The 19,208-nt window shown below is 44.9% G+C and overlaps 1 protein-coding gene across 5 annotated transcripts in view; it reads right to left on the reverse strand.

The window, feature by feature from the left end:
- LOC145358248 (serine/threonine-protein kinase Nek6-like) overlaps nt 1-19,208 on the reverse strand; it is a 263,723-nt gene that overhangs the window by 201,320 nt on the left and 43,195 nt on the right. For 2 of the 5 annotated variants that reach the window (XM_080212102.1, XM_080212100.1), the window contains exon 2: nt 9,687-9,835. The exons of the other annotated variants lie outside the window; for them this stretch is intronic. The gene's annotated coding sequence lies outside the window, so the exon portion shown is untranslated. The remainder of the gene's footprint in view (nt 1-9,686; nt 9,836-19,208) is intronic. 5 annotated transcript variants of the gene reach the window in all.

Genomic DNA, 19,208 nt, shown 5'->3' on the forward strand with positions numbered 1-19,208 from the left:
GCCATGCCTGTAATGATGCACCTTTACAGATTTCATTGGAATAAGAAGGAACAACAGCAGTACAACAGCCAGCCTGGCTGCACCTAGTCCCCTATGTCTCCTGCCTAAGAGAAGTCTCTACCCCCTGGGGTGATTACCCACTCTGCGTCCAAATTGGTCTCCCAAGCTAGGTACCCTTACTCTGCTGGTTGCCCTTAAAGGGACTATCACCACAAATCACCGCAGCTCTCTCCCTTCAACTCCTTCATACAATCTTCAATAACTAAGTTACTTAGTCCCAAATCCTAACTAAACATCACGTGGTCCAATTCACGCTCAAAGTAGGTTCAGCAGCGATTTCAGTGCATCTGCATGCATTTAAATGGAATTAATGAACTGCCCGCCCAACTCTATCAGCATTTCTCCCTGTACGACCACGTTTGCCAATCTGGAACTGTGCCAAAATGAACATGCTAAATAAAAGTCTGTTTTGGGCACTCCATCTGCTGAAGAGATAAGTTCAATGCTTCTAACGGCTCTGTGACTCAGATCAGTGGTGATGGGGGGTGGCGTCAGATCATTCTCTGTGGGTGGGGGGGGTGAGTGAGACCAGATCATTCTTTGGGGGCAGGGAGTGAGGCCAAGTCATTCTCTGGGGGGAGGGGGAGGAGAGGGGGGGTGGAGTGAGGCCAGATCATTCTCTGGGGTGGAGGTGGGTGGGGAATAGAGGTGAGGCCAGATTATTCTATGGTTCGTGGGGGGGAGGAGGAGGTGGGTAGGTTGTATCTCTGGTGGCGGGGGGGGTGGCCTGATTGCTCACTGGTTGTGGGGGGAGGGGGCAGGGGGGGCGGTGGCCAGATGGAGATTTTGTGGGGGGGGGGGGGCAGGGGATGTCCATTGCCACTCTGCAGGCGATTGGTGAGGAGGAAGGGGGCAGGAGGCTGCAATGGGTCTGGGGATCGGAGGAATATGGGTGGATAAGGGGGAAAGTTATGTTGTAGGGGGCCCTCACTCCTGCTTTTCACTCCCGGGCTGCTTTATCCTGTTTCTGCGGCCTGGGAGTGATCTGACAAGGGCGTGCTTTTTCAAGTTTTTTTCTAATCGCACATGCGCAGTCCAGAGCTCCAATTGTTTCGGCCGTGCTAAGCCCCGCCCATAGCACAATTCAGACCCACAATCTCTTTCCAGGCCAAGTGCGTCTGGGGGGGGGGGGTTCTGAAAGCAGATTTCCCAGTCGGATCTGAATTGCGCCCAGATTCAGCACTGAGAATGAAAATGGTAAAATCAGGCCCTTAGTGTTTTTTAATAATGCACACTGGCATGTATCATCACAGGACAACAAAGTCTTCTGTGCTGATAGTTCATTCACAATCTCAGTCTGTCACGTGTGAAGGAATGGTCAGGATACTCTGTTTCTGGTACTTAGGTCATGTGATAAAGTTTCTTTTCTCCGCAGCATTTCAATTCAGCATCTCTTTCACCAACCATTTTATCATTTTGGTGCTTTTCCATTCGCGTGACCACTTCACCAATCTTGTTCTGGCATGTAATCTGTTTCTTTCTCTATCTGAATTGCCGTCAATTTCAATACTTTTACCTCTTTGATTAACTTCTCACTGCCAAGCTGCCCTTCTTCAAGCTCTTATTCTACTGACACATTTCTCCACTGGACTTGTTCTTATTTTTTAGTCACTTTTTCTTGGAGTTCAGCTTATTCTCCATTGCCTCATTAAATTCTCCTTCTTCTCAACTTCATTTTGTAAATTTTTGCAGCGTTTTTTAAAGTTTGCCATCAGTCATTCCAGTTTGTTGTTTTAATGTCTTCTCTGGAGCTTTAATTCTTTTTGCTGATTCCTGTTTATGTTCAATGATTCCTAGTTTCTTTTGAAGTCTTTAATTTCTGCATTTCTTCCAAGGTGAATCCCTCCTGTTCTTCCTGGACAAGTACATTTCACAAATAGAATCTTTGGCCTCAATTCTCCCATCACGACCCGCAATGTTTCTGGCAGGTCATGGTGGGAGATGGGTGTTGCCAGCCATGCATGCGCCAGGAATGCACGCGCCTCTCCCAGAGCTGGAGAATAGGCACCATTCAGACCACGCTGGAAACCAGCGGGAAGGTAAGTAATTTAAATCTTTTTAAAATGTATTTTAAATAAGTTCATTATTGGGAACTTTCGGGTCCCGATTGAATCTCCCACCCCGCCAGGAGTACTTCATTCCGGCGGGATTCAGACTAGCTCCCACGTTCGGGGAACTAGTGGAAGACCCCGCCAGAATGAAGGGAGGGGGGCAATCGGGGCCTCCTAGGGGAGTTGGTTGAGGGTATGATGTCCCTGGGCCTGGGCACCCTGGCAGTGCCCATGGGGAAAATGTGCGTGCCCAGAGGGCACCTTGGCACTACCCATCAGGATTCAGGCAATGCCAAGGGAGTGAGGCTATTGTGGGTGAGGCTTAGGGTGATTGGTGTGGTGAAGTGTCCCGCTGCCATTACTGCATGGGGATTGGTCTGGGATGGAGGTAGTCTGCCAGGCAGGGTGAGGCTTGCCTTCAGGGGGGTGGAGCTGAGGTCTGACCCAGGGAGGTCAGCGGGGATGGGGCTGTGGTGAGGAAGTGGGGGATTGCCACTGCTGGTGCGGGGGGGGGGGGGTGTGGGTTGGACATCGGGGTCTCCGGGACGGGGGGAGGGGTCAGGGTGGGCCCGGAAATTGTGGGGGCCGTGATAGAGCTATGGGGGGGTGGGGTGGCTGAGGGGCAGCGCTGGGGATCCCGGGCTGGCCAGCAATCGAACTGGCCAGCAAATGGGGAGACTGACAGATCAGGACCACTGCGCATGTGCAGAATAGGATGCGAACAGCCCCGCCCCACTGGGTTTTTAATGAGATTCACAACTAGGCCCTCTGCAGAGCGCAGAAGGTGGAGATTCAGGTGAGAAGCTGAACAGATGAAACAGCCAGGATTTAGAACAGTTTTCCTGCTAATTCAGCACTTTTGGGAGAATCACCCCTTTCATTTCTACTTGTCTTAACTTCAGTTAAACCCTTTTGTCTTCACTATTGGCTGGATCTGCCTCTGATGAAGTGTTGACTTGTGTCCATTCTGCAATTTTTTCATTGACATCCTCCTAGACTCTTTCATTGCCCACCACCTGAGATCTTCCATTGTCTCTTCATTGAGGAATTTGTTGCTTATGGACTTTTTTTGAGTGTTGTCTTCTATCTGGGGTCTTCTCCAATCTTCCTGTCCTTTGCCTGCTGTTCCTTCTTGTAATTGCTGCTGTAAGTGCATTGCCATTTTAAATGCATTGACTCTTTAGTGCAGCAAATGTGACTGTTAATTGCCACTCTAGATAGGAATGCGAGTCAACAGAAAACCATGCATACTGTTTCCATATTCATTTACCTTTAAACGGTCAACTTGGCAGCTTTGAGTTTAAGCTGCAGTTCAATAGACTTGTTAAAGACCATCTGAAGTCAAGGGAGACAATAGAAAGAGACAGAAAGGGCTGGATTTTCCCAGCCATATGGGGACAGGCTGGGAATTAGTAGGGCTCTAAAATGATGAGGGAAGGCAAGGGGGTGGGGTACCCACCATCTTCCCAATACTATGCCATCTTGTCAGTTGGGCAGGGAGGGGAGGGGGTGTACAGCCCTCCTGCACAGAGGCCAATTGAGCCACTTAAGGAATAAAAAGTTCTTTAATTAAAGAGCTGGTTTTTTAAAAAGCCATTCTGTCTGCTTCCATAATAAACCTACCCCCCACCCTCAATAAAATGTGGATCTGAGTCCTGCAGATGCCCAAAGTGGGGTCACTTTGTCTGTGACCTTCCCAGCACACACTGGCATAGTAGAACTAGAACACCAGATTTGCACAGAGACCAGGGTTATTTTTATAACCCCCATTCTTGTGTCTTCCGAGAAGGGAAAAAAAACATAAACATGTTTTTCATCCAGAGCCTTGTTTTTCATAGAATCATAGAACCCTACAGTGCAGAAAGAGGCCCTTCAGCCCATTGAGTCTGCACCAACCACAATCCCACCCAGGCCCTACCCCTATATCCCTACACGTTTACCCGCTAATCCCTCTAACCTACACATCCCAGGACACTAAGGGGCAATTTTAGCATGGCCAATCAACCTAACCCGCACATCTTTGGACTGTGGGGGGAAACCCACGCTGACACGAGGAGAATGTGCAAACTCCACTTAAACAGTGATCCGAGCCAGGAATTGAACCCAGGTCCCTGGAGCTGTGAAGCAGCAGTGCTAACCACTGTGCTACCATGCTGCACTTTTTCAGTTCATATTGACTAAAATTTTCCAGCCCCACACCGCAGGAGATCCTGCTGGTGTGAAGGGGTGGAGAATCTAACCAGCATGTCCACAGTCTGGGATATAACTCAAAGGAAATGGTTTCTTCTTCTGTCGCATGAGGAACGATTGAGGACTCTCGATTTGTACTTGTTAGTGTTTAGAAGGATAAGAGGGGGACCTTAATGCAACTTACAGGATACTGCGAGGCCTGGATAGAGTGGGTGTGGAGAGGATGTTTCCACTAGTTGGAAAAATTAGAACCAGAGGGCACAGCCTCAGGCTAAAGGGTCAATCCTTCTCTTCAGGAATTTCTTTAGCCAGAGAATGATGAACCTTTGCTGCAGAAGGCTGTGCAGGCCAGGTCATTGAGTGTCTTTAAGACAGAGATAGAACTTGATTAATAAAGGGATCAGGGGTTATGGGAGAATGGCAGGAGAGTGGGGATGAGAAAAATATCAGCCATGATTGAATGGCAGAGCAGACTCGATAGGCTGAATGGCCTAATTCTGCTCCTATGTCTTATGATACTCAGCTGCCATTATCTCAACAGGAGATTACAGTTGTTTGTACTGCCTCTTTTCCTTCAGCATCGTGTCCGGGATTTTCCGTGTTCTCAGTGTGTGTTTTGCAGGGCAGAAGTGCTCTGCCATTGGCTATCAGCAGGATCTCCTGATTGCACCACCGTCAAAGAGCTCTTCTGTTATTCGTACTCCTAGGCTTATACTCGTTAGAGTTTAGAAGAATGAGGGGAGATCTCATTGAGACATATAAGATGATGAATGGGATGGATAGGATAGAGGTGGAGAGACTCTTCCCGCTCAGAAAGGATAGTAGGACTAGGGGGCATAGCCTCAAGATAAAGGGGGGGCGGTTTAGAACGGAGTTGAGGAGGAACTTCTTCACTCAAAGGGTGGTGAATCTCTGGAATTCTCTGCCCGTTGAAGTGGTGGAGGCTGCCTCACTAAATATTTTTAAGAAGCGGGTTGATGGGTTTTTGATAAGCAAGGGGATTAAGGGTTATGGGGAGAGGGTGGGAATGTGGAACTGAGCCACAACAGATCAGCCATGATCTTATTGAATGGTGGGGCAGGCTCGAAGGGCTAGATGGCCTACTCCTGCTCCTATTTCTTATGTTCTTATGTACACTGCCGTGGAAGCCCCAGCAGGGGGTCACTGTCGGTGGGACTGGAAAATGCCGCTAATGTGAACGGCTGTAAATTCCCACCCTATATCTCTTCCTTTGAAGTGGCTCTGTCTGTGACATTCCATATTTTCCAGACAGGTTGCAATCCACCCAGGAATTCCAGCACGTGGTTATTTTACAGTCTCAGCCAGTTTTTTCTTGAATATCCTTTTTTTCAAAAAGTGCATTTCTTACAAGTTCAATATGTCTGTAAGCAGTTTGGGGCAATGATCTTTCATTATGACACAGTCCAGGCTGGATTGTGTTGATGTGAAAGACAGCATGCTTAGCTACTGCAGCAGCCTATTCCCAATGAGGAGTGCTGATGTACTGGGGAGACTAGAGATATCGGGCAGGATTTTACAGACTCACTCATCTCGAAACTGTGAAATCCTGCCCGAGTTCAACAGACCTTTCCATGGTCTGGCCCTCGCCCGCTCCGATTCCCATGGTGGGCAGGACGGTAAAATTCAAGCAATTGAGTGTAACAATGTCAAAGAGTTGAATACAGAACAATGAATATAATCATTGGTTTAACAAAGCCATTATGAAGATCAATTGTAGCTAGTCCCTTCACATGATTATGATTGGCACTCAGTACTTGAATATAAGTATTTGACTAAATCTAATCACAAATCTTTTCCTCTTTTTCCAAAGTTGATTAGTATAGATTGGTATTTGATGGTTGGCATAGATATGGTGGGCTGAAGGGTCTGTTTCTGTGCTGTATAACTCTATGATGAAGTGTGTTCTTTTAGAGTGATACATCAGAATTATTGATGTTGCGTTTGAGGTTTCAGATGTAGAGCTGCATATTTCTGGAAGTCTCCATCTTTTGCTCCTTTCCCTCCCCATGCCTGAAATCCAGGAGCTAAGATCTTACCATAAACTCTCACATCCTGTCGCCTAAACCTGAGGGAATCCATGAAGTCCGCCTGGAGTTGAATCAAGTACAGGAATAACTTCCAAGCACAAATCCAGGGGTTCATAGTAAAACTGTCATCCTTTCTGGTGGGCTCAATAAGCTCCTCTTCAGCAGCACACGTTCAACCCGACCCTCCACAATCGCAATCGCCCCATCCCCCACCGTCCTACCCCCTCCTCCCCCCGCAGCCCCACTGCCTTCCCTACTCAGAGTGACAAAGTGTTTACAACTCATCCACTTGATGGTCATCACAAGACACTTTCACATGGTTGCTGTTACAGTTGGCTAGGACCCACTCAAACAGCTGCTGGTGGAAATGCTCCGGCTGTGTATTCACTCACTAAGGTTCACTGGCAAAGTGATGAATGTGCCTTTTCATCACCATATCCAGAATAATGTCAGTTCAAATCACCATCCAACTCTTAAAGCCTCGACCCCTTGTAAAACAATTAAAAATCAATCCATATTGAGAGTGGTGCAGAGTTGGGTACGGTACAGTTACGTATAGTTCATCTACAGCAAGCTGGCTGCAGGAATGCATGAATAATCTTATTGAATCTGCTGTTCCTAACTTGTTCCAGAAGAGAAAATGCTCGTGACCTTTCACATTATTAACATTTGAACCAGATTTAGAAAAAGAGTACATGCATCAGAAACCCTTTTTCACATAAAGTTTATTCATCAGTGTCACAAGTAGGCTTACATTAACACCGCAATGAAGTTACTGTGAAAATCCCCAAGTCGCCACACTCTGGTGCCTGTTCGGGTACAATGAGGGAGAATTTAGCATGACCAATGCACCTAACCAGCACATCATTCGGACTGTGAGAGGAAACTGGAGCACCCGGAGGAAACCCAGGCAGACATGGGGGGAACATGCAGACTCCGCACAGACAGGGACCCAAGCCAGGAATCAAACCCATGTGTCTGACGCTGTGAGGCAGCAGTGCTAACCACTGTGCCACCAAAATCAGAACTTGCTTTTCTGAATTGAAGAAATGCCAGTTATTTTGTCAGGAATACTGGCTGGAACCAGCAGCTGAACCTAACATTGAGAAGAAGTGAACTAAATAAAGTTGAGATGTGAAAGAAGTGAAAAGTAGAGACAAGCAAATAGAAATGAGCTCTGAGATAAAGAAGGAACAATGAATATTCGAATTGCTGAAACAATGCTGATAATTAGCAAGATAAAGGAAAAGATTACTAAATGTGACTATACTGATGAGATATTAGGTTTGATTTTATTCCAGATGTTGTTTGGGCATTTCAACATCTGTTTTTATTTGGGAACAGCTCAAATTGAGTGAATTTTAAATTCAATTGGATGATTTCAATTTATGAATGTGGACTGTAGTTTTCCCTTTCTCATTGAACCCTTCTCCTCTCTCACGGTGGTGGGAGGGGTGAGGGAGTGAACTGTTGCTGTCTATAGATGAAGCAATCAGGATGTCTACATTCCTCTAAAATTACTGTCTTTTCAGTGGTGAGCCCTGATTGTTTGTGGTGTGTTCTGTAGATTAATCAGTTCAATATGTCTCGAATGTGTGTTCCAGTCCCTAACTGTACTGGTGCTGGGGGATGAGCTGAAGGACTGCACTGGTTTTATCACTCAAAGCTGGCTCAGAAAGAAACCTGAATTCTCGCTGCTACAGCATAGCTATCCCCTGCTTCCTTTCTAAATGGAAGCTTCCGTAATCTGGTTTTCATACAATAAACTGACGTCAATTCTAGCCCTTGGGATTCTACTTCACGAATGTGAATGAAGCCCAATCCATCATGCAAACCAGCCTCCCATCCATTGACTCTGTCTACCCTTCCTGCTGCCTCGGAAAAACAGCCAGCATAATCAAGGATCCAACTCACCCTGGACACACTCTCTTCCACCTTCTTCCGTCGGGAAAAAGATGCAAAAGTCTGAGAACACATACCAACTAACTCAAGGACAGCTTCTTCCCTGCTGCGGTCAGACTTTTGAATGGATCTACCGCGCACTAAGCTGATCTTTCTCTACACCCAGGCTATGACTGTAACACTACATTCTGCACTCTTTCCTTTCCTTCTCTTCTACGTACTCTATGAACGGTATGCTTTGTCTGTATAGCATGTAAGAAACAGTATTTTTCATTGCATTCCAATACATGTGACACTAATAAATATCAAATCAAGTCATGAAGGAAAGACAGCAGAACATAAGAAATAGGAGCAGGCCATTGGCCCCTCAAGGCTGCTCCGCCATTCAATTCGATCATGGCTGATCTTATTGTGGCCTTGACGCTAATTTCCTCCTGCCTCCCATAAACATCAATTCCCTCAGTATGTCAAACATCTGTCGAACTCAGCACTGAATATAAGAGCTTGTCACGCTTTGGAGGCTGAATAGACACACTGATCAGTATGGGGGATAAAGCTTGGCATTATTAACACCACAATCAAACTATCTGAACTAACCAATCAACTGTGCCAATTTATATTGTACCTGTCACCACCTTAAGGTACCACAACTGCTTGACAGACAATGAAATGCATAATGTAGTTACATTTGTAATGTAGAAAACACTGCAACCAATTTGAACATGGCAAGTACCCAGAAACTACAATGCCATAATGACCAGATTTTTAAACATTTTTTTACTCTGTCAAGTTACAAAACCAATACTCAAAGTGGACTAAGCAAATCCAATCCCATGCCTTGCTTACTCCAAAAACCAAATTCAAATTCCATAGAATCCAATTCATGGTCCCCATAAGAGAGACAAGATTCAAGCTGACAAGATAAGGCATTGTAACCCATCTTGGGCTTGATCTGACACTTACTCTCAGCCAAAAGGCCAAGAAGCGATAATGAGTGGACTATCTGCTTTAGGATTGGTTGAGGAAAAAATGTTGGCTGGGAGACTGGGAGCTCTCCTTCAGATTGGATCTTTTACATCCACCTGACAAGGTCGGATCCACAATAGCGTAGCAGTTCTTCACTAATCCCAATATTTATTTTAAATGACTACCTGATCATTAGGGTGTTCACAAAATAGGTTCCAGGAGATGTAAAGATGCCAGTTTCTGTGTGAATCTTGACAATAACAAGTCATCTGGCCTAATTATAGTACAGTGCCTTAAACAGAGTTTATTACTGGGACATATGCATTCAAATTACACAAGCTATTCATACGGTGGACTGGAATTCTTGTTTAAATATGTAAGACATTCTCAAAAGATCATGAGTCTTCTCCCAGTGCAAATCAGTGTGTTTCCCAACCGGAAACCATGGATGAACAGGGATATCCATTACCTGCTGAAGTCCAGGTCTGAAGCAATCCTGACCTATGGAAGAAATCCAGATACGATCAATGGAGATCCATCAAAGATGCCAAAAGTCAGTACCAGACTAAGCTGGAGTCCCTGGTTAGTCACACGAACCCCCTCCAACTATGGTAAGGTCTACAAGACAGAACAGGCTACAAGATGAAGGCATGTAGAATTACCAATATCAATGCACCCCTCCCGATGAACTCAACAAATTCTATACCCATTTTCAGCAAGAGGTTAGTGAGAGCATGCCTTCACCCACAAACTGAACCAGTATCCAATTGCAGACGCCAGATAAACTCTCGAAAGTCAACCTACGAAAAGCGACTGGCCTGGATGGGATACCCAGACAAGCACATAGATCCTGCATGGACCAGCTGGCAGGGGGATTTGCAGACATCTTCAACCTTTCTACACCAATCTGAGGTTCCTTTTTTATTCATTCATTCATTTGTGGGATTTGGGCATCGCTGGCTGGTCAGCATTTATTGCCCAACCCTAGTTGCCTTTGAGAAGGTGGTGGTGGGCTGCCTTCCATGTTCTGTGGGTTGACCCACAATGCCGAAAGGAAGGGAATTCCAGGATTTTGACCATGCAACTGTGAAGGAATGGTGATATATTTCCAAGTCAGGATGGTGAGCGGCTTGGAGGGGAGCTTGCAGATGGTGGTGTTCCCATTTATCGACTGCCCTTGTCCTTCTAGATGGAAGTGGTCATGGATTTGGAAGGTGCTGTCTAAAGATCTTTGGTGAATTGCTGCAGTGCTACTGAGCATCGGTGGTGAAGGGATTGAATGTTTGTAGATGTGGTACCAATCAAGCGGGCTGTTTTGTCCTGGATGGAATCAAGCTTCTTGAGTGTTACTGGAGCTACATCCAAGCAAGAGGGGAGTATTCCATCACACTCCTAATTTGTGCCTTGAAGATGGTGGATAGGCTCTGGGCAGTCAGGAGGTATGTGCTTCAATAAGACGACCATCAACACCATACCAAAGAAAAGCCAAGCGTTGTGCCTTAATGACTACCACCCGGTGGCTCTGACATCCATCATTATGAAGTGCTTTGACACGTCAGTCATGGCACAAATCAATTCCAGCTTCCCAGACTACCTGGATCCACTACAGTTCACCTATCACTGCAACAGATCCACAGCAGGCACTATCTCCCAGGGCCTACATTCAACCTTGAAACACTTGGATAACAAAGACACATATGTCAGACTACAGACTACAGCTCAGCCTTCAACATTGTTATTCTTACAACACCCACCTCTAAACTCTGTGACCTAGAACTCAGCTCCTCCCTCTGTGACTGGATCCTAAACTTCCTAACCCACAGACTGCAATCAGTAAGGATAAGCATGGTCTGCCCCTCGCCCACTATGATTCCCATGGCGGGCAGGATGGGGAACTCCCCCCCAGTGTGTTTACTTTACCTTCCTATAATTATGGCAATTCACATGACTAGACATGACATTTTCTGCACTCAAACATACTCTTTCTTTTTTCTAACTCACTATGAAATGATGTGGGCTTGTTTCTTTTCCTCCTTGAAGATTTAAGAATGTTCACTGTAAAGTTATGTCCGGCAAGCAAGAATTTAAGAAAACAACTGATCTCATTCACACTAGCCTGAAGAACTGGAATTCCTCACATGAAGTCCTCTTTTTCTTTCCCAAGCTGCCACTCTCGCTGTCTGGCGAAAGTCATCATTTTTACCTTGGATACCACTTCCCACTCAAGTGCTACCATTTCCTTAGGAAATCGGCAGATACCTAAATCAGTGAGTCTCACAAGTACAAACCTCGAGTCACGTTTTTCATTGACTACACACTAAACTGCTCGCCCCCCCCATCACAAGCAAATCAGTTTTACCATCCAAATCTTTTTTTCTAACCAGGAGAATGCATCAGATGATAATCAGTTACTCTTACACAGAACAAGATGTGGCACTGTGCTGCTTCAGTATCACTGGCAGATCAGGGCCTGGGATTACGAAAGTGAAAACGGCAGACTGGAAATTTTGGGAAAAACTGAAAGTAATGCAGCTTTATAGGACTTTGTGAAAGAAGCTGCCTTCTTTTGGTGGCTGAAAAGCTGGTGATAACGGCCTGGTTTATTAGAGATTGCAAGATGGGGTGGCATGGTGGCCCAGTGGTTAGCACAGCTGCCTCACAGCGCCAGGGATGCAGGCTCAATTCCGGCCTTGGGTCAATGTCTGTGCAGAGTCTACACATTCTCCCCATGTCTGCGTGGGTTTCCTCTGGGTGCTCTGTTTTCATCCCACAGTCCTAAAGACGTGCTGGTTAGGTACGTTGACAATGCTAAATTCTCCCTCAGTGTATCTGGACAGGCGCTGGAGCGTGGCGACTAGGGGATTTTCACTGTGACTTCATTGCAGTGATAAGCCTACTTCTGACACTAATAAATAAACTTGAACTTTCAAAAAAAGATAGGTGACCTGGATTGTAATTTTCCCCACCTATTGTATCAATCTCACCACTGATCATTTACATCTTATAATTCCTATGAGGATAAGCTGCGGTGAGCATAGCAGCCAATCAGACACGATGCAGTTATTGGATCACAGCAGCGTACAAAGGTTGTCAGGGCCACTTTAGACACTTTAAATGAAGCATTATTGTCTGAATCACTGTGCAACTTCAGTTTATCTTCTGTTCACGGCATTTAAATCACCTTCAGCATTTAGCATTTTTACTCTGAGAATCGTGCTAATTCCAAAACCCAATTGGTTTCCTATCCCGAGAACTCATCCCCTACAGAAGAACAAAGTAACTTGGTGAAAACTTGTTTTAACAATATACTGAGTGCTGCTAAGTGAATTAAATCCAGCAGGGCTCCCACAGAGTCCGAGCGGGAGTAGCAGGTCCAGACAATTGTAATCACTACCTGGATTGTTCAGCTGCCAGTTTATATTATGGTGATGTTGCTGTCCAGGGAAACCAGAAATTAGCTCTTGTGCTAAAACGAGATCTTAATCAATCAAACTCCCACTGTAAACAACTGTTTTTCACTCTATCACTAGGCAGTGGGATGGTTAAGGATCCACATGAAACACATTCAAAATTCAATTTGAAATTTCCACACTGTAAATGGGCTTCAGGCTCGGAATCCTCTGTACTTGGCCCTGGGATTTAACTGCAGAATTCCCACTACATAACACTGAGGTTTTTTTAATGCACCTTGAACGTAAAGAATTGCTTTCATTATGTAAAAGCAAAGAGCTCACTCCACACACAATAAATTTAGAAGATTGTACACAATTCCATGAAGGGAAATAACACATTCCTAAGCTGCATTCTGGAGACTGGGCCCTTACCAAACATTATTTAAAAGTGTTTAGTCAGTGTTATTTCTGTTGGGTTTAATTGTTAGGATCTGGCGTTCTGGCACGGTGGCACAGTGGTTAACGCTGCTGCCTCACAGCGCCAGAGACCCAGGTTCAATTCCAACCTCAGGTCACTATCTGTGTGGAGTTTGCACTTTCTCTCTGTTTCCTCATGGGTTTCTTCCAGTCCAAAGATTGCCCATCCCTAGTTGCCCTTGTTCACAGGAAGTTGAGAGTCATCCACGTTGCTGTGACTCTGGAGCCACATATAGGCCAAGGGGTTAGGTTGAAAACCTAGGTTGGAAAGGGTTAGGTTGATTGGCCATGCTACATTGTCTCTCGTCTAAGGGGGATTAGCAGGGTAAATGTGTGGGGTTACAGGAATCAGACCTGGGTAGGATTGTGGTCAGTACAGACTCAATGGACTGAATGGCTTCCTTCTGTAATGTAGGATTATATTATTTAAAGGTGATATGCCCTTCAAACTCACCCAAAGCTTAACTTGCATTTTTGACATATCTATCATAACTTCACTCTTGGGGTCAAACACACTGACTGAAAGGGATGATTCACTTTATAAGCACGGTCATAAATGTTTGAAAATCTTTTTTATCTATCATGGTGATATATCAGCATAATACCTTATCAGACAAAACAAAGAATTACCTTGTAGGTACAATGACTGTTGCAAGAGAGGAACCCTTTAATTAACCTTACCCTGTTGAGCAAACATGGACTCTGCATGTTTAGCACAAACAGTGCTTCAGTTGCACAGTGAGTTGATCAGACTAATGGCAGTCCACAGAGATGAGTTTATCCAACAGTAAGAAATAAACAAACGTGATTACTGCAAGTTTCTAAAACTCACTGAATGGCTCAATTGATTAAGGATCATGAGAAAGTTAGCCATCCAGACCAGTATATTGTGGGTGGATGCATTGGAATTTAACTTGTTATGAGGTGGGTGAATTGGAGTATCCCGAGGTGGGTGTGTTGTAGGGTGGGGGGTAGGTGTGTCTCAGGGTGGGTGAGTCTCAGGACGAGTGTATTTCAGAGTGGGTGTGTTGTGGGGTGGGGCAGGTATGTTTCAGGGTGTGTGTGTTCTAATATGGCTGCATTTTATGGATAGATATATTATGAAAAGGGTGTGAGTTTAGATGAGTATATTTGGGGTGCATGTGGTTTTCAATGGGTATATTTTGGGGGAGGTGTGGGTTTGGATGGGTATATTTTGGGGTGCATGTGGTTTTCGATGGGGATAATTTGGTGTGGGTGCAGGTTTGAATGGGTATATTTTGGGTTGGGTGTATTTCAGGGCAGCTTTATTATGGGGTTGGCGCCGGATTGGATGGTATATTTTGGTTTGTGTGTGGGTTTGGATGGGTATATTTTGAGGCGAGTATGGGTTTGGATGCGGGTTTGATTGGGTATATTTTGGGGTGGGTGCGGGTTTGGATGGTATATTTTGGGGCGGGTGCAAGTTTGAATGGGTACATTTTAGTGTGGGTGCGGGTTTGGATGTGTATATTTTAGTGTGGGCATGAGTTTCGATGGGTATATTTTGGGTGGGTGCAGGTTTGGATGGGTATATTTTGGTGTGGGTGTGGGTGTGTGTTTGGATGGGTATATTTTGGGCTGTCTGGGTGTATTTCAGGTCAGGTATATTTTGGCTTCAGGTATATTTTGGGTTTAGATCGGTATATTTTGGGGTGGCTGTATTCCAGGGCAGGTATATTTTGGGGTCAATGCAACATGGAGTGCAATTTAGGGCCATCGCTCCCAGCATCAGAAAATCATTAGCTTGTAACATCCAAGTATCTTTATAACTCGTACATTCAGTCAGCCTTTCCAACCCAGCCTGAGTATTACCCAATCATCACCATCGTGTGTTTTTTGACTTTTTACAAGGTTGGTGCAGCCTTGTACCATGTTGGCCTGTTGCCTTCACCCTGGCTTGTCAATTCAAGTAAATGAACTTTGCAATGGGGCATGCTTTTCTTCTTTTAAAAGTAAGAGTGTTTTGGCAATTAAATCCCTGCGCTGTTTACCCAGTCTTGGCTCAGTCAGCTTACAGTCACTGCACAGACATGATCGGCGTCAGTCTGTCAGCGCCAACTGGCACCCCAGCAATGCATTTAACAATGTCCAATTTCTCTGATCGCAATCAGAGAAAATAAACTGGGCCAATGAGGATAGGTGGTAAAACACTTCATCAAAGTGGTCGGTTTAAGGAGTGAGAGAGGGGAGGGATTGTGAGGTTTACAGAGGGGCTCCAGAGCTTGGGCGGAGACATCTTGAGGGCAATTTTCCCCCAAAAACTTGAAGTGCCTCCAATGGGCGGGGAAACATGAGATTTTCCTACCGGCTTTTTGGGTGTACTTACTGGGATGGACTGTGTGCTGCTCACTGGTTATAACTCCCACTGCTGACATTAGCCAGCCCTCTGCACGACTCAAGCTGTACAGTGGGCCAGGAAAATCAACCCCCCTTGAGGTTGGTGAGCCTCCGGGATTCACCTCAAGAAACTAAAGATTAACCTCCAGGGCATTTCACGGGGATCCCCAGGGGAAAAATCAGAGGGGCACGAATAAAAATTGTAAGTTGATTTCATATCCTTTTGCATTGATTGGTTGTAAAAGTATTGTTGAGAGGAAAATGCTGTTTGAGTGACAGTCAAGCATCAGCTAATTGGACAACAGAGTAACTGTTCACATTGAACTTAGTATTGGAAGTGGGTGGGTCACAAAGATGGACATCAGTGGTGTCAGTGTGGGGTCCGCCCGGATGGAGGTAAGAGACCACTTGATAAAACATCCAGGAATACCTCCAACCAGGGTCTGTAAGCCTAACACGATTGGCTAATGAGATTAGTCAACAGCACGGTGGCACAGTGGTTAGCACTGCTACCTCACAGTGCCAGGGGATCCGGGTTCAATTCCAGCCTCAGATGACTATCTGTATGGAGTTTGCACATTCTCCTCGTGCCTGCGCGGGCTTCCTCCGGGTGCTCTGATTTCCTCCCACAGTCCAAAAGACATGCTGGTTAGGTGGATTGGTCGTGCTAAATTCTCCCTCAGTGTGCCTGAAAAGGGATCAGAGTGTGGCGACTAGGGGATTCTCATAGTAACTTCATTGCAGTGTTAATGTAAGTCTACTTGCGACACTAATAAATAAATAAAATTCCTTCATGATGATTTTCACTTTCTCTGCGTCTGAGTTCTATTGGCCAGGTATTTACAGGAAAAGAGAGAGTTCATGACAAATGTTCACCAAGCATTTTATCGCCTTTGGAATTTAAAATGGTTGGTGGAGTACAGTTGGGGTTGGCAGTGGGGGTATCAATATCTTCCCAAGTGCCCAGCTGTTGGGCTAGAGTATGGTGGGATGTCTTGTCTTTTCTTCCCTATGAACACTTGGTTCTGGATTAGCTAGTCAGAGAACCACTTTCTCACCATTGAAAGCACAGTTGCAGTGACAATACTTTGCTTAGTTTATGGGCCGTTGCTGATACATTTGTTAATCACTTGGGTTGTGGTGCTGTGAATTATTGACTCACATTTTTTTATTAATTTTAAGCAGCTGTACTTTTGTGTACAAGTGGTAAATGGGTTGTTTTAGTGTTTCGTCCAGAAGGCAGATTCTCGTCACAAATCAGAGATTAAAAACATCTGCAGACCACTGGAAATAAGAGGCCAAAATGCTAGCATTGCACAGCCAACCAGTGAGCATCAGAAAGGGAAAGGCAGATTAATATTTAAATACCCACCTTTCTCTTCCAGATACACACTGGCTTTGCTAGGCCGGCAGACAGGGGCCAGTGTGTATACACTGATCTCCGTGCTGACAGATCAGCACATACACAGTGGCCCACTCAGTGCTATGCTGCAGCCTCTCCAGCAGGAATAGGCACTGCACACAGGTTTCTGGAGTGAATCACACTAGTGCATTCTGCAATGCACAGAGTGTGGGAAATTCATTTTAAAACTCCTGCTGGAAACCCCAGTGGGATTTAGTCCAGTTTTTACACAAATATTTAATTTTATTTTGGAGAGAATCCCACCCTATACCTTTCTCCCTCATCAGTTTGTCTAGCTTCCCCTGATAAGATGTTGTTGAAGATGCCAATATTATTAGATTAACTCAAATGGTGAAAACCCAAACCACTAATCCATCCCCTCAAATACTTGCTCTCACTGCCATCAGCAACCCTAGACATTAACAACTAATATTTCACCCTCATGCTCACACAGTTCAAAATGCTCTGTTCAGACACAACCCAAATTCAAAAGGGCAATATCAGGAATGCTGGACCCTTTTCACAACTTTGATAAGCACTATACAAAAGGTTCACACACTCAATACACTTCACTGTAATGCTAGGCTGCATTTCCACAGATGTCATGATGTGGATGTGCTGGTGTTGGACTGGGGTAAACACAGTAAAAAGTCTGACAACACCAGGTTTCAGTCCAACCGATTTATTTGGTAGTAAATTCACTAGCTTTCGAGGGGACTCCCTCTTCGTCAGGTGAATGGAGAACTCTCCATTCACCTGACGAAGAGGGAGTCCCCTCAAAAGCTTGTGAATTTACTATCAAATAAATCGGTTGGACTAAAACCTGGTGTTGTCAGACTTTTTACTGTGTTTCCACAGATGAGCAGGTGGTTAAATAATAAGTAACATATCCAAAGATGTGGAGGTTAGGTGATCGGCCGTGGTAAATTTTTCCTTAGTGTCAGGGGGATTAGCAGGGTAAATATGTGGCATTATGGGGATAGAGCCTGGGTGGGATTGTTGTCAGTGCAGACTCGATGGGCCAAATGGCCTCATTCTGCACTGTAGGGATTTCATGATCCTGTGATTCCATGAAGCCTATGGGTGGCACAGTGGTTAGCACTGTTGCCTCACAGCACCAGGGATCTGGGTTTGATTCCTGGTTTGGGACACTGCCTGTGTGAAATCTGCAGGTTCTCCCCGTGTCTGCGTGGGTTTCCTCCCGCAGTCTGAAAGACTTGCTGGTTAGATGCATTGGCCCAAACAGTACCGGAGCGTGGCGATTAGGGGAATTTCACAGTAACTTCATTGCAGTGTCAATGTAAGCCTTACTTGTGACTAATAAATAAACATGTTAACTTTTGCTTTGTGGTTCAGACAAATAGTGAACGTATAAGCTGAATGTGATCACATGGGCAGTCTTCATTGCCAAGACCCACGATCGCCGTACAACTGGAAGAAACGTACCATTTGCGGAGGCCTTTCAGTTTGGTAAGCAGCTATAAATCAGGGCCGGATACTCAGCCTAAATAAATCCTGTATGATGTCAGAAGAGTAGAGGTTAAAAAAAGACAATAAGGTGCAGGAAGTTGCATCAGTGGTACTGTGTCTGTGTTGAAAGCAGAAGTAATTGTACATGAAGTGAAAGAGGATAGGTCATTCCCAATCAGGGCAGAGAAGTGTGTGGTTTGTTACAGAGCATGGATTGTAGCTATTAACAGCCACAGCTTGAGATTGCCCATCCAGTTCCTCTTATGAATACTGTCTCAATGCATTGAGCACGGAGCCGAATATAGTGGGTTAAATTTTCTGAGGCACACCCTCAGTATGTACCGGTGAATAATAGGGGTGCAGTGGTTATGATTAATTTTTCTGTTCTTGATTTATTATTGGGTAGAATTTATGTTTGGCTGATTAATTATTGGGACCCATTTTTATTTACCCTTTCCTCTATTCTTTTGTGCTGTGTTCAGCAACTATTTGTTACGGGCACTGGCAAATAGTCAGGTTTTAGTTGGCTATGTGAGATTTTGGCCATATTTAAGAACATTGCAATCCCCTAAAGAAAGTGGAGCAATCCGGAGAGAGAGAGAGAGAGAGAGAAAGAGAAACAGCTTTCCCTGTTTATTTACCTGCTCTGGTGTCATGGCCTTTTAACATTATTTAATCATTCAATTGCCATTTCAATTTGATTACTGACTAGTCATAAATTTTATTGGTTAATTCCGGTAATCAAATGCAATATTTAACACGTCAAACCCATTCACTTGTGTGCGTTCATGCGCTATTATAAACTCATGGATGAGTTTATTGTCTTCTTTACCTTTGTACACTCCATGAGTTCCAACAAACATACAGTGCATGTTTAACAGCTCAAATCTGT

This window comes from Carcharhinus amblyrhynchos, chromosome 25, assembly GCF_965287045.1.
Source record: "Carcharhinus amblyrhynchos chromosome 25, sCarAmb.v2.hapA, whole genome shotgun sequence".
Lineage (NCBI taxonomy): Eukaryota > Metazoa > Chordata > Chondrichthyes > Carcharhiniformes > Carcharhinidae > Carcharhinus > Carcharhinus amblyrhynchos.